This window comes from Convolutriloba macropyga, chromosome 6, assembly GCF_964194025.1.
Source record: "Convolutriloba macropyga chromosome 6, txConMacr16.3, whole genome shotgun sequence".
Lineage (NCBI taxonomy): Eukaryota > Metazoa > Xenacoelomorpha > Acoela > Convolutidae > Convolutriloba > Convolutriloba macropyga.
The window spans coordinates 20,740,146-20,752,307 of record NC_134473.1 but is presented as its reverse complement, the minus strand read 5'-3'; the positions used below and the strand labels follow the sequence as shown (position 1 = coordinate 20,752,307).

The 12,162-nt window shown below is 36.0% G+C and overlaps 5 non-coding genes across 5 annotated transcripts; all 5 read right to left on the bottom strand.

The window, feature by feature from the left end:
- Positions 1-185: 185 nt before the first annotated feature.
- On the bottom strand, positions 186-258 carry Trnar-ucu (transfer RNA arginine (anticodon UCU)). The gene has a single exon. It is a non-coding gene; the product is annotated as a tRNA-Arg (tRNA).
- A 689-nt stretch (positions 259-947) lies between these two features.
- Positions 948-1,020, bottom strand: Trnar-ucu (transfer RNA arginine (anticodon UCU)). The gene has a single exon. It is a non-coding gene; the product is annotated as a tRNA-Arg (tRNA).
- Positions 1,021-1,708: 688 nt separating this feature from the next.
- Trnar-ucu (transfer RNA arginine (anticodon UCU)) lies at positions 1,709-1,781 on the bottom strand. The gene has a single exon. It is a non-coding gene; the product is annotated as a tRNA-Arg (tRNA).
- A 2,224-nt stretch (positions 1,782-4,005) lies between these two features.
- On the bottom strand, positions 4,006-4,078 carry Trnar-ucu (transfer RNA arginine (anticodon UCU)). The gene has a single exon. It is a non-coding gene; the product is annotated as a tRNA-Arg (tRNA).
- Positions 4,079-4,770: 692 nt separating this feature from the next.
- Positions 4,771-4,843, bottom strand: Trnar-ucu (transfer RNA arginine (anticodon UCU)). Its single transcript has one exon. It is a non-coding gene; the product is annotated as a tRNA-Arg (tRNA).
- Between the last annotated feature and the right edge of the window lie 7,319 nt (positions 4,844-12,162).

The window sequence follows — 12,162 nt, the reverse complement described above, 5'->3', positions numbered from 1 at the left end:
AATCCTATTTTTGGGCTTTTGTTATTGTCTGAACTTTATGTGGTACTGCTGTATTAATGGAGTGAACAAATTTTAATTTTCGTTTTTCATCTTTGTGAGATAAAAATAAGTTGAAAGAATTACGATGTATCCAGATTGAAGTTTTTTGATTTTGCTTTCTTTCTGTACCAAAAAGAACTTTGTTGCATCCTCAGCGGGATTCGAACCCGCGACCTCTGGATTAGAAGTCCAGCGCGCTATCCACTGCGCTACGAGGACTTGAATTAGGGAACGTTTTTTGCTGATCTTTTATTTCATCAAAGACTTTTGTTAAGTATTGTCAATCCTGTTTTAGGGCATCTGTTATTTACTCATTTTTTTGCGCTGCTCCTCTAATAATGAAGCCAACGCATTCTAATTTTTTGTTTTTGATCTTTGTTGGTGAGTTGAAAATTCGTAACGCAATTCCGATGTATCAAGTTTAAAGTTTTTTCCTTTGCTTCATTATGTACGAACAAGTGATTTGTATCCTCTTCCGCAGGATTCTCACTCGCGATATCTGGATCAGAAGTCCATCGCGCTATCCACTGGAATTCTGATAATTCCAGTCTGAAATTTTGTCATTTTGAAATAATTGTGTGCCAAAAGTTCTTTCTATCCTCCTTGGAGGGAATTGAAACCTCGACTTCTTGCGTAGAGCTCCTGAGCGCTACTGGGACTTGCATTAGGACGCGTTGTTTGCTTACCTTTTTTTGCTTTTCATCAAACACGGTTATCTTGTATTCTCAATCCTATTTTTGGGCTTTTGTTATTGTCTTTTTGTGGTACTGCTGTAATAATGGAGTGGATAAATGTTAATTTTTTGTTTTCCATCTTTGTGAGATAAAAATTTGTTGAGAGAATTACGACGTATCCAGATTGAAGTTTTCTGATTTTGCCTTCTTTTTGTACCAAAAATAACTGTGTTTCATCCTCGGCGGGATCCGAACCCGCGACCTCTGGATTAGAAGTCCAGCGCGCTATCCACTGCGCTACGAGGACTGGAATTAGGGAACGTTTTTTGCTTATCTTTTATTTCTTCGAAGACTTTTTTTGTGTATTCTCAATCCTGTTTTAGGGCATGTTATTTTCTCCTTTTTTGCGCTGCTCCTCTATTAATTAAGCGAGCGAAGGTTAATTATTTTTTCATCTTTGTTGGTGAGTTGAAAATTCGTAACACAATTCCGATGTATCAAGTTTAAAGTTTTTTCCTTTGCTTCATTATGTACTAAAAAGTGATTTGTATCATCTTCCGCAGGATTCGAACTCGCGATATCTGGATCAGAAGTCCATCGCGCTTTCGACTGGAATTCTGATAATTCCAGTCTGAAATTTTGTCATTTTGAAATAATTGTGTGCCAAAAGTTCTTTCTATCCTCCTTGGAGGGAATTGAAACCTCGACTTCTTGCGTAGAGCTCCTGAGCGCTACTGGGACTTGCATTAGGACTCGTTGTTTGCTTACCTTTTTTTCCTTTTCATCAAACACGGTTATCTTGTATTCTCAATCCTATTTTTGGGCTTTTGTTATTGTCTGAACTTCATGTGGTATTGCTGTATTAATGGTGTGAACAAATGTTATTTTTTTGTTTTTCATCTTTGTGAGATAAAAATAAGTTGAAAGAATTACGATGTATCCAGATTGAAGTTTTCTGATTTTGCTTTCTTTCTGTACCAAAAAGAACTTTGTTGCATCCTCGGCGGGATTCGAACCCGCGACCTCTGGATTAGAAGTCCAGCGCGCTATCCACTGCGCTACGAGGACGTGAATTCGGGAAAGTTTTTTGCTGATCTTTTATTTCATCAAAGACTTTTGTTAAGTATTGTCAATCCTGTTTTAGGGCATCTGTTATTTTCTCATTTTTTTGCGCTGCTCCTCTAATAATGAAGCCAACGAAGGTTAATTTTTTGTTTTTGATCTTTGTTGGTGAGTTGAAAATTCGTAACAAAATTCCGATGTATCAAGTTTAAAGTTTTTTCCTTTGCTTCATTATGTACTAAAAAGTGATTTGTATCCTCTTCCGCAGGATTCGAACTCGCGATATCTGGATCACAAGTCCATCGCGCTATCCACTGGAATTCTGATAATTCCAGTCTGAATTTTTGTCATTTTGAAATAATTGTGTGCCAAAAGTTCTTTCTATCCTCCTCGGAGGGAATTGAAACCTCGACTTCTTGCGTAGAGCTCCTGAGCGCTACTGGGACTTGCATTAGGACGCGTTGTTTGCTTACCTTTTTTCCTTTTCATCAAACACGGTTATCTTGTATTCTCAATCCTATTTTTGGGCTTTTGTTATTGTCTGAACTTTATGTGGTACTGCTGTATTAATGGAGTGAACAAATTTTAATTTTTTGTTTTTCATCTTCGTGAGATAAAAATCAGTTGAAAGAATTACGATGTATCCACATTGAAGTTTTCTGATTTTGCTTTCTTTCTGTACCAAAAGAGCTTTTTTCATCCTCGGCGAGATTCGATCCTGCGACCTATGGATTAGAAGTCCAGCGCGCTATCCACTACGCTACGAGGACTTGAATTAGGGAACGTTTTTTGCTGATCTTTTATTTCATCAAAGACTTTTGTTAAGTATTGTCAATCCTGTTTTAGGGCATCTGTTATTTTCTCATTTTTTTGCGCTGCTCCTCTAATAATGAAGCGAACGAAGGTTATTTTTTTGTTTTTATTCTTTGTTGGTGAGTTGAAAATTCGTAACACAATTCCGATGTGTCAAGTTTAAAGTTTTTTCCTTTGCTTCATTATGTACTAAAAAGTGATTTGTATCCTCTTCCGCAGGATTCGAACTCGCGATATCTGGATCAGAAGTCCATCGCGCTATCCACTGGAATTCTGATAGTTCCAGTATGAAATTTTGTCATTTTGAAATAATTGTGTGCCAAAAGTTTTTTCTATCCTCCTTGGAAGGAATTGAAACCTCGACTTCTTGCGTAGAGCTCCTGAGCGCTACTGGGACTTGCATTAGGACGCGTTATTTGCTTACCTTTTTTTTCCTTTTCATCAAGCACGGTTACCTTGTATTCTCAATCCTATTTTTGGGCTTTTGTTATTGTCTGAACTTTATGTGGTACTGCTGTATTAATGGAGTGAACAAATTTGAATTTTTTGTTTTTCATCTTTGTGAGATAAAAATCAGTTGAAAGAATTACGATGTATCCACATTGAAGTTTTCTGATTTTGCTTTCTTTCTGTACCAAAAGAGCTTTTTTCATCCTCGGCGAGATTCGATCCTGCGACCTATGGATTAGAAGTCCAGCGCGCTATCCACTACGCTACGAGGACTTGAATTAGGGAACGTTTTTTGCTGATCTTTTATTTCATCAAAGACTTTTGTTAAGTATTGTCAATCCTGTTTGAGGGCATCTGTTATTTTCTCATTTTTTTGCGCTGCTCCTCTAATAATGAAGCGAACGAAGGTTATTTTTTTGTTTTTTTTCTTTGTTGGTGAGTTGAAAATTCGTAACACAATTCCGATGTGTCAAGTTTAAAGGTTTTTCCTTTGCTTCATTATGTACTAAAAAGTGATTTGTATCCTCTTCCGCAGGATTCGAACTCGCGATATCTGGATCAGAAGTCCATCGCGCTATCCACTGGAATTCTGATAGTTCCAGTATGAAATTTTGTCATTTTGAAATAATTGTGTGCCAAAAGTTTTTTCTATCCTCCTTGGAGGGAATTGAAACCTCGACTTCTTGCGTAGAGCTCCTGAGCGCTACTGGGACTTGCATTAGGACAAGTTATTTGCTTACCTTTTTTTTCCTTTTCATCAAGCACGGTTACCTTGTATTCTCAATCCTATTTTTGGGCTTTTGTTATTGTCTGAACTTTATGTGGTACTGCTGTATTAATGGAGTGAACAAATTTTAATTTTTTGTTTTTCATCTTTGTGAGATAAAAATCAGTTGAAAGAATTACGATGTATCCAGATTGAAGTTTTCTGATTTTGCTTTCTTTCTGTACCAAAAGAGCTTTTTTTCATCCTCGGCGAGATTCGATCCCGCGACCTATGGATTAGAAGTCCAGCGCGCTATCCACTACGCTACGAGGACTTGAATTCGGGAAAGTTTTTTGCTGATCTTTTATTTCATCAAAGACTTTTGTTAAGTATTGTCAATCCTGTTTTAGGGCATCTGTTATTTTCTCATTTTTTTGCGCTGCTCTTCTAATAATGAAGCCAACGAAGGTTAATTTTTTGTTTTTGATCTTTGTTGGTGAGTTGAAAATTCGTAACAAAATTCCGATGTATCAAGTTTAAAGTTTTTTCCTTTGCTTCATTAGGTACTAAAAAGTGATTTGTATCCTCTTCCGCAGGATTCGAACTCGCGATATCTGGATCAGAAGTCCATCGCGCTATCCACTGGAATTCTGATAATTCCAGTATGAAATTTTGTCATTTTGAAATAATTGTGTGCCAAAAGTTTTTTCTATCCTCCTTGGAGGGAATTGAAACCTCGACTTCTTGCGTAGAGCTCCTGAGCGCTACTGGGACTTGCATTAGGACGCGTTTTTTGCTTACCTTTTTTTCCTTTTCATCAAGCACGGTTACCTTGTATTCTCAATCCTATTTTTGGGCTTTTGTTATTGTCTGAACTTTATGTGGTACTGCTGTATTAATGGAGTGAACAAATTTTAATTTTTTGTTTTTCATCTTTGTGAGATAAAAATCAGTTGAAAGAATTACGATGTATCCAGATTGAGGTTTTCTGATTTTGCTTTCTTTCTGTACCAAAAGAGCTTTTTTCATCCTCGGCGAGATTCGATCCCGCGACCTATGGATTAGAAGTCCAGCGCGCTATCCACTACGCTACGAGGACTTGAATTCGGGAAAGTTTTTTGCTGATCTTTTATTTCATCAAAGACTTTTGTTAAGTATTGTCAATCCTGTTTTAGGGCATCTGTTATTTTCTCATTTTTTTGCGCTGCTCTTCTAATAATGAAGCCAACGAAGGTTAATTTTTTGTTTTTGATCTTTGTTGGTGAGTTGAAAATTCGTAACAAAATTCCGATGTATCAAGTTTAAAGTTTTTTCCTTTGCTTCATTATGTACTAAAAAGTGATTTGTATCCTCTTCCGCAGGATTCGAACTCGCGATATCTGGATCACAAGTCCATCGCGCTATCCACTGGAATTCTGATAATTCCAGTCTGAATTTTTGTCATTTTGAAATAATTGTGTGCCAAAAGTTCTTTCTATCCTCCTCGGAGGGAATTGAAACCTCGACTTCTTGCGTAGAGCTCCTGAGCGCTACTGGGACTTGCATTAGGACGCGTTGTTTGCTTACCTTTTTTCCTTTTCATCAAACACGGTTATCTTGTATTCTCAATCCTATTTTTGGGCTTTTGTTATTGTCTGAACTTTATGTGGTACTGCTGTATGAATGGAGTGAACAAATTTTAATTTTTTGTTTTTCATCTTTGTGAGATAAAAATCAGTTGAAAGAATTACGATGTATCCAGATTGAGGTTTTCTGATTTTGCTTTCTTTCTGTACCAAAAGAGCTTTTTTTCATCCTCGGCGAGATTCGATCCCGCGACCTATGGATTAGAAGCCCAACGTGCTATCCACTACGCTACGAGGACTTGAATTAGGGAACGTTTTTTGCTGATCTTTTATTTCATCAAAGACTTTTGTTGAGTATTGTCAATCCTGTTTTAGGGCATCTGTTATTTTCTCATTTTTTTGCGCTGCTCCTCTAATAATGAAGCGAACGAAGGTTATTTTTTTGTTTTTATTCTTTGTTGGTGAGTTGAAAATTCGTAACACAATTCCGATGTGTCAAGTTTAAAGTTTTTTCCTTTGCTTCATTATGTACTAAAAAGTGATTTGTATCCTCTTCCGCAGGATTCGAACTCGCGATATCTGGATCAGAAGTCCATCGCGCTATCCACTGGAATTCTGATAATTCCAGTATGAAATTTTGTCATTTTGAAATAATTGTGTGCCAAAAGTTTTTTCTATCCTCCTTGGAGGGAATTGAAACCTCGACTTCTTGCGTAGAGCTCCTGAGCGCTACTGGGACTTGCATTAGGACGCGTTTTTTGCTTACCTTTTTTTCCTTTTCATCAAGCACGGTTACCTTGTATTATCAATCCTATTTTTGGGCTTTTGTTATTGTCTGAACTTTATGTGTTACTGCTGTATTAATGGAGTGAACAAATTTTAATTTTTGGTTTTTCATCTTTGTGAGATAAAAATCAGTTGAAAGAATTACGATGTATCCAGATTGAAGTTTTCTGATTTTGCTTTCTTTCTGTACCAAAAGAGCTTTTTTTCATCCTCGCCGAGATTCGATCCCGCGATCTATGGATTTGAAGTCCAGCGCGCTATCCACTACGCTACGAGGACTTGAATTAGGGTACGTTTTTTGCTGATCTTTTATTTCATCAAAGACTTTTGTTAAGTATTGTCAATCCTGTTTTAGGGCATCTGTTATTTTCTCATTTTTTGCGCTGCTCCTCTAATAATGAAGCGAACGAAGGTTATTTTTTTGTTTTTATTCTTTGTTGGTGAGTTGAATATTCGTAACACAATTCCGATGTATCAAGTTTAAAGTTTTTTCCTTTGCTTCATTATGTACTAAAAAGTGATTTGTATCCTCTTCCACAGGACTCGAACCCGCGATAGCTGGATCAAAAGTCCATCGCGCTATCTACTTGAATCCTGATAACTGAAGTCCGAAATTTTGTCATTTTGAATTAACTAGCAGGCCCGCTAAAGCATAACAAGATCATTTAAAAGAATAGAAGTTTTAAAATTCATTTTTTCTCGTACCACGTCGGGCTGGAACATATGCCACTCGTTCAACAGTCATAGGCATTGCGTTACGTTACCGATGTGTTTGATTTAGTATATTACCCCCAAGTACCAGCAATTTTATGTTCAATTTTTTGGGCTTGGATAATTTGCATATTTAGGGAGCGCTAAGACTAGTACAGATAGCGAACTTCTACATGGTGGCGTAGCGTAACCCACTTAATACGTTAGGCTGCATGTTTGAGGAGCGTAAAGAGAGATATGGAGGGGAAAAAAGACAAAAAAGAAAACACAGAAAGGAATGGGAAAAGAAATAAACAAAAAAGAGAAAAGAGACAGAAGACAAAAGAGAGACCGAAAAAAAAGAGAAAAAAAGCAAGAGCAAAAAGGAGAGAAAAAATAAAGAAAAAAGACAAAAAAGAGAGAAAAGACGAAAAAGAGAGAAGACATAAACGACAAATCAAAGAGAGAAAAGAAGAACAAACGGAAAAAAAGAAAAGCAACAGAAAAAAGGGAAGCAGTAAAGAAAAAAATGATGGACAGAAAAGGGAAAGAAAAGAAAGAGAGAAATGAAGGACAGCAAAGAACGAGACAAAAGAGAGAAGTAAAAAAGAAGGAGAAAAGCAAGAGAGAAGAAGAGAAAAACAAGAGATGAAAGATAGAAGTAAATAAGGTCGAAAGGAAATAGAAGAGAAACAAATGAGAAAAAAGGAACAGCAATGAACAAGAGAAAGAGGTAAAAGAAAGATAAAAAACACACAGAATTGAGAAAAAGGAACGAGAGAAAAGCAAGAGAAAAAGTAAAGATAAAAGCAAGAGAGAAACGAAAGACAGAAAATACAGAGCAAAGCGAGAGAAACAGAGAAACAGTAGAGAAAAAAAGCTGGACAGAAAAGGACGGAGAAAAGGCTGGAGAAAAGAAAGAGAAGCGAAAGAGAGAAAAGAAAGAGAAATGAAGGACAGAAAAGAAAGAGACAAAAGAGGGAAAAGCAAAAAAGAAAAGAGAAAAGCAAGAGAGAAGTAAGAGACAAAAGCAGGAGAGGAAAAGAGAAAAACAACATGAAAGATATAGATTTAAAAATCTAGAAAGGAAAGACGGAAGAGAAAGAAAAAAGTGAGGAAGTATAAAAAGAACAAGAGAAAGAGGTATAAGAAAGAGAGAGAATTGGGAAAAATGAAAGTGAAAGGCAAGGGAAAAAAGAGAACGAAAAGCTTGAGAAAAGAGAGAAAAGAAAGACAGAAAAGATAGAGAAAAGCGAGAGAAAAAAACAGAAAGGAAAAATGAAAGAAAGAGAAAATATAGAGAAACTACAGAGGCAGGAAGGCGAGAAAACGAATGCGAACAAAGAAAGGCAGGAAAAAACAAGAGAAAGAGGTAAAAGAAAAACAAAAAACACGCAGAATTGAGAAAAAGGAACGAGAGAAAAGCAATAGAAAAAGGAAAGAGAAAAGCAAGAGAGAAAAGGAGAAAAGGAAAAATAGAGAGAAAGGACGAAAAAGAGAAAAGACATAAAAAGGAAAGAGAAACGAAATGCAAACGTAAAAAAAAGAAAAGCCAGAGATAAAAGAGAGAGAAACAGTCAAGAAAAAAGATGAACAGAAAAGGGAGACAAAAGAAAGAGAAATGAAAGACAGAAAAGAAAGAGACAAAAGAGAGAAGTAAAAAAGAAAAGAGAAAAGCACGAGAGAGGTAAGAGAAAAAAGCAGGAGTAAAAGAGAAAAACAAGAGACGGAAGATAGAAGTAAAAAAGGCAGAAAGGAAAGAATTGAAACAAATGAGGTAAGAAAGGAAGAGCAAAGAACAAGAGAAAGAGGTAAGAGAAAGATAGAAAACACACATAATCGAGAAACAGGAAAGAGAGAAAAGCAAGAGAAAAAGGAAAGAGAAAAGCAAGAGAGAAAAGAATGACAGAAAATACAGAGCAAAGCGAGAGAGACAGAGAAACAGTAGAGAAAAAAGGCTGGACAGAAAAGGACGAGAGAAAAGAAAGAGAAGCGAAAAAGAGAAAAGAAAGAAACGAAGGACAGAAAAGAAAGAGACAAAAGAGGGAAAAGCAAAAAAGAAAAGAGAAAAGCAAGAGAGAAGTAAGAGACAAAAGCAGGAGAGAAAAAGAGAAAAACAAGATGAAAGATATAGATAAAAAATCTAGAAAGGAAAGACGGAAGAGAAAGAAAAAAAAATGAGGAAATAAAAAAGGAACAAGAGAAAGAGGTATAAGAAAGAGACAGAATTGGGAAAAAGGAAAGTGAAAGGCAAGGGAGAAAAGAGAACGAAAAGCTTGAGAAAAGAGAGAAAAGAAAGACAGAAAAGCAAGAGAAAAACGACAGACAGAAAAGATGGAGAAAAGCGAGAGAAAAAAAAACAGAACGGAAAAAGGAAAAAACGAGAAAATATAGAGAAACGACAGAGGCAGGAATGCGAACAAAGAAAGGCAGGAAAAAACCAAAAAAGGGAAAAGAAATAGAGGAAAGACAAAAACGAAATACAAAAAAGTAAGAGTAAGGTAACAAACATAGCTGGCAGATTGCCAGAAAAACCCGCAATAGCTTCGTAGATCTGCAGTCTAAAAAAAACAGTTAAAAGAACAGACCAAAAAAATCGTCTTTTCATTCAAGGCTGATATGTTATATGTTGATTAAAAATCTTGATAAAATTTTGCTGCCTCTATAAGCTGATCTCAAATAACCTTAATTTAGAGTGACACACACACCCATTTTACCTTATCTCTTTGACTTAAGGTAATAAAAAGTTAATTCAAAGTGAAGAAGTCATTTTTGAGAGTGGGATAAGTCAAGTGTGACCAAAAATTTAATCACAGCGATTGAACGAAAAAAACCCGCTCCACTAAGAGCGAAAAATGACGCCACGCACGCATTTCAGTTGAAATTATATAAACGAATGAACAAAAAGCAGATTTGAGGTGGTTGTGACGTCATATGGTCGTAACGAAAATCCTGACGAAATAAAAAAACCGAGAGAAGGCTAAAAATATCCCCGGCTATCGCTGTGCGGCTATTAAAAAGAAAAGAGAATGAGAAAATAAAGACAGTAACGAAAGAGAAAAAAGGAATGAGCAAAAAGAAAGGCAGAAGAACAGAAAAGAAAAAGACAAACGAAAGAGAAGACAGGAAAGAATTACTGAAAGGAAAGACAAAAGAGCAAGAGAGAAAAGGAGAGAGAGAGAGAGAGGCGCAAACTAAAGACAGAAACAAAAGAGAGGAACAAAATTTTAAAAAATGAGATAAACGAAAGGCAAAACAGACTGGAAAAAAAGACAGAGAAAAGAAAAACACAATAGAAATACAGAAAAGAAAGAGAAAAGGACGAGAAAAAAACAGAAAGGAGAAAAGAAACGAAATAGAACGAAGACAGAAAAAATTCAAATGAAAGAGAAGCGAACAAAAAGAGAAAATCAAAAGAAAGAATACAGAAAGGACAGAGAAAAGGAATAAACGAAAAAGCAAAACGAAAGAGAAAAGAAAGGCAAAAAAGAACAGACAAAAAAGAAAGACAAAAGACAGTTCAGTACGTCAGAAGAGGAAGAGAGAAAAGCGACAGAAAAGCAGAAAGACAGAACAAAAGATAGAAAAGAAAGAGAAAAAACAGAAAGAAAACAAAGATAAATAAATGAAGAGAAATGAAAAAAAGAGAGAAAAGGAGAGAAAGAAGGAGCTCAAAAGGAAAGAAAAAAAACAGAAAAGATCCTCCTTCGAGATTACAAAAGAAAAAAAGAATCAATTCTTTTCGCAGGCTAACTTTTCGTTTGATCTAGAAAAACCTGGCAACAAAATGATGCAGTTAATTAAACTTCAGTTTAAAAACTTTCAAGAGACAGAGATTCTTCAAAAATATCATATCGGTCACACATACATTTTGCGTACACAGATTCGATTAAAGCATCGCAACAATTTGTGTTGAGAAATTAAAGACTTCAAAGAAACTTAACGCCTGGTGAGCGCAACCTGTTTATCCCGTTTTTAAGGACAAAAAGTCAAATGGGTCAAAAATAATCCGTCAAGAAAAAATCGCATGAAAAGACCAACAGGACTAATATAATTGCTACAAACTTTGTTTGAGAGCATTTAAATAGAGCATTTTAACCTCATATGCTGACAACCAGCATATTGTCAACGGAATAACATGAAATCATTGAAAGGTCAAAAATAGCAACACCCTCTTTTTGGATCTATTTCTAATTGACATTTTTTGGTGAATGACTTTTCTTGCATTCCTGTTTATTTTTGCGGCGCATAAACCTTTTGGCAGTCGGGTTATCGGTCATTGAATCTTTTTGCATTTAGGTCAATGACTTTTTGCATTTAGGTCAATGACTCTTTTGCAGTCTGCGCTTTTTTGGACATTGACGTTTTACGAGAGCAATTTTTTTGGTCATTGACCTCTCACAATCTGCCCTCTTAACCATGCTGCTCAACAGCTCTTAAACATGCTCTTCGATAGCTCTTAAACATGCTCTTCAGAGGCCTCTTAAACATTTTCGCCATTCGTTAAACACGGTGCTTTATAAACTGTCTTGCATTTAATATATAGAATTGTGTGCCAAAAGTTTTTTTGATCCTCCTCGGAGGGAATTGAAACCTCGACTTCTTGCTTAGAGGTCCTAAGCGCTATGCACTGCACTACTATGACTTGCATTAGGACGCATTTTTTGCTGGCCTTTTCTCCGTTTCATCAAACACAGTTATCTTGCATTCTCAATCCTATCTTAAGGCTTTTGTTTTTGTCTGAACTTTATGTGGTGCTGCTTTATTAATGGAGTGAATAAATGTTATTTTTTTTCAACTTTGTGAGATAAAAATTTGTTGAGAGAATTACGATGTATCCAGATTGAAGTTTTTTTGACTTTGGCCTTCTTTTTTTACCAAAAAGAACTTTGTTTCATCCGCTTCCGGATTCGAACCCGCGACCTCTGGATTAGAAGTCCAGCGCGCTATCCACTGCTTTACGAGGACTCGAATTAGGGCACGTTTTTTGCTGATCTTTTATTTCATCAAAGACTTTTATTATGTATTCTCAATCCTGTTTTAGGGCATCTGTTATTTTCTCTTTTTTTGCGCTGCTCCTCTAATAATGAAGCGAACAAAGATAATTTTTTTTGTTTTTATTCTTTGTTGGTGAGTTGAAAATTCGTAACACAATTCCGATGTATCAAGTTTAAAGTTTTTTCCTTTGCTTCATTATGTACTAAAAAGTGATTTGTTTCCTCTTCCGCAGGATTCGAACCCGCGATATCTGGATCAGAAGTCCATCGCGCTATCTACTGGAATTCTGATAACTCCAGTCCGAAATTTTGTCATTTTGAAATAATTGTGTGCCAAAAGTTCTTTTGAGAGAGAGAGAGAGGCGCAAACTAAAGACAGA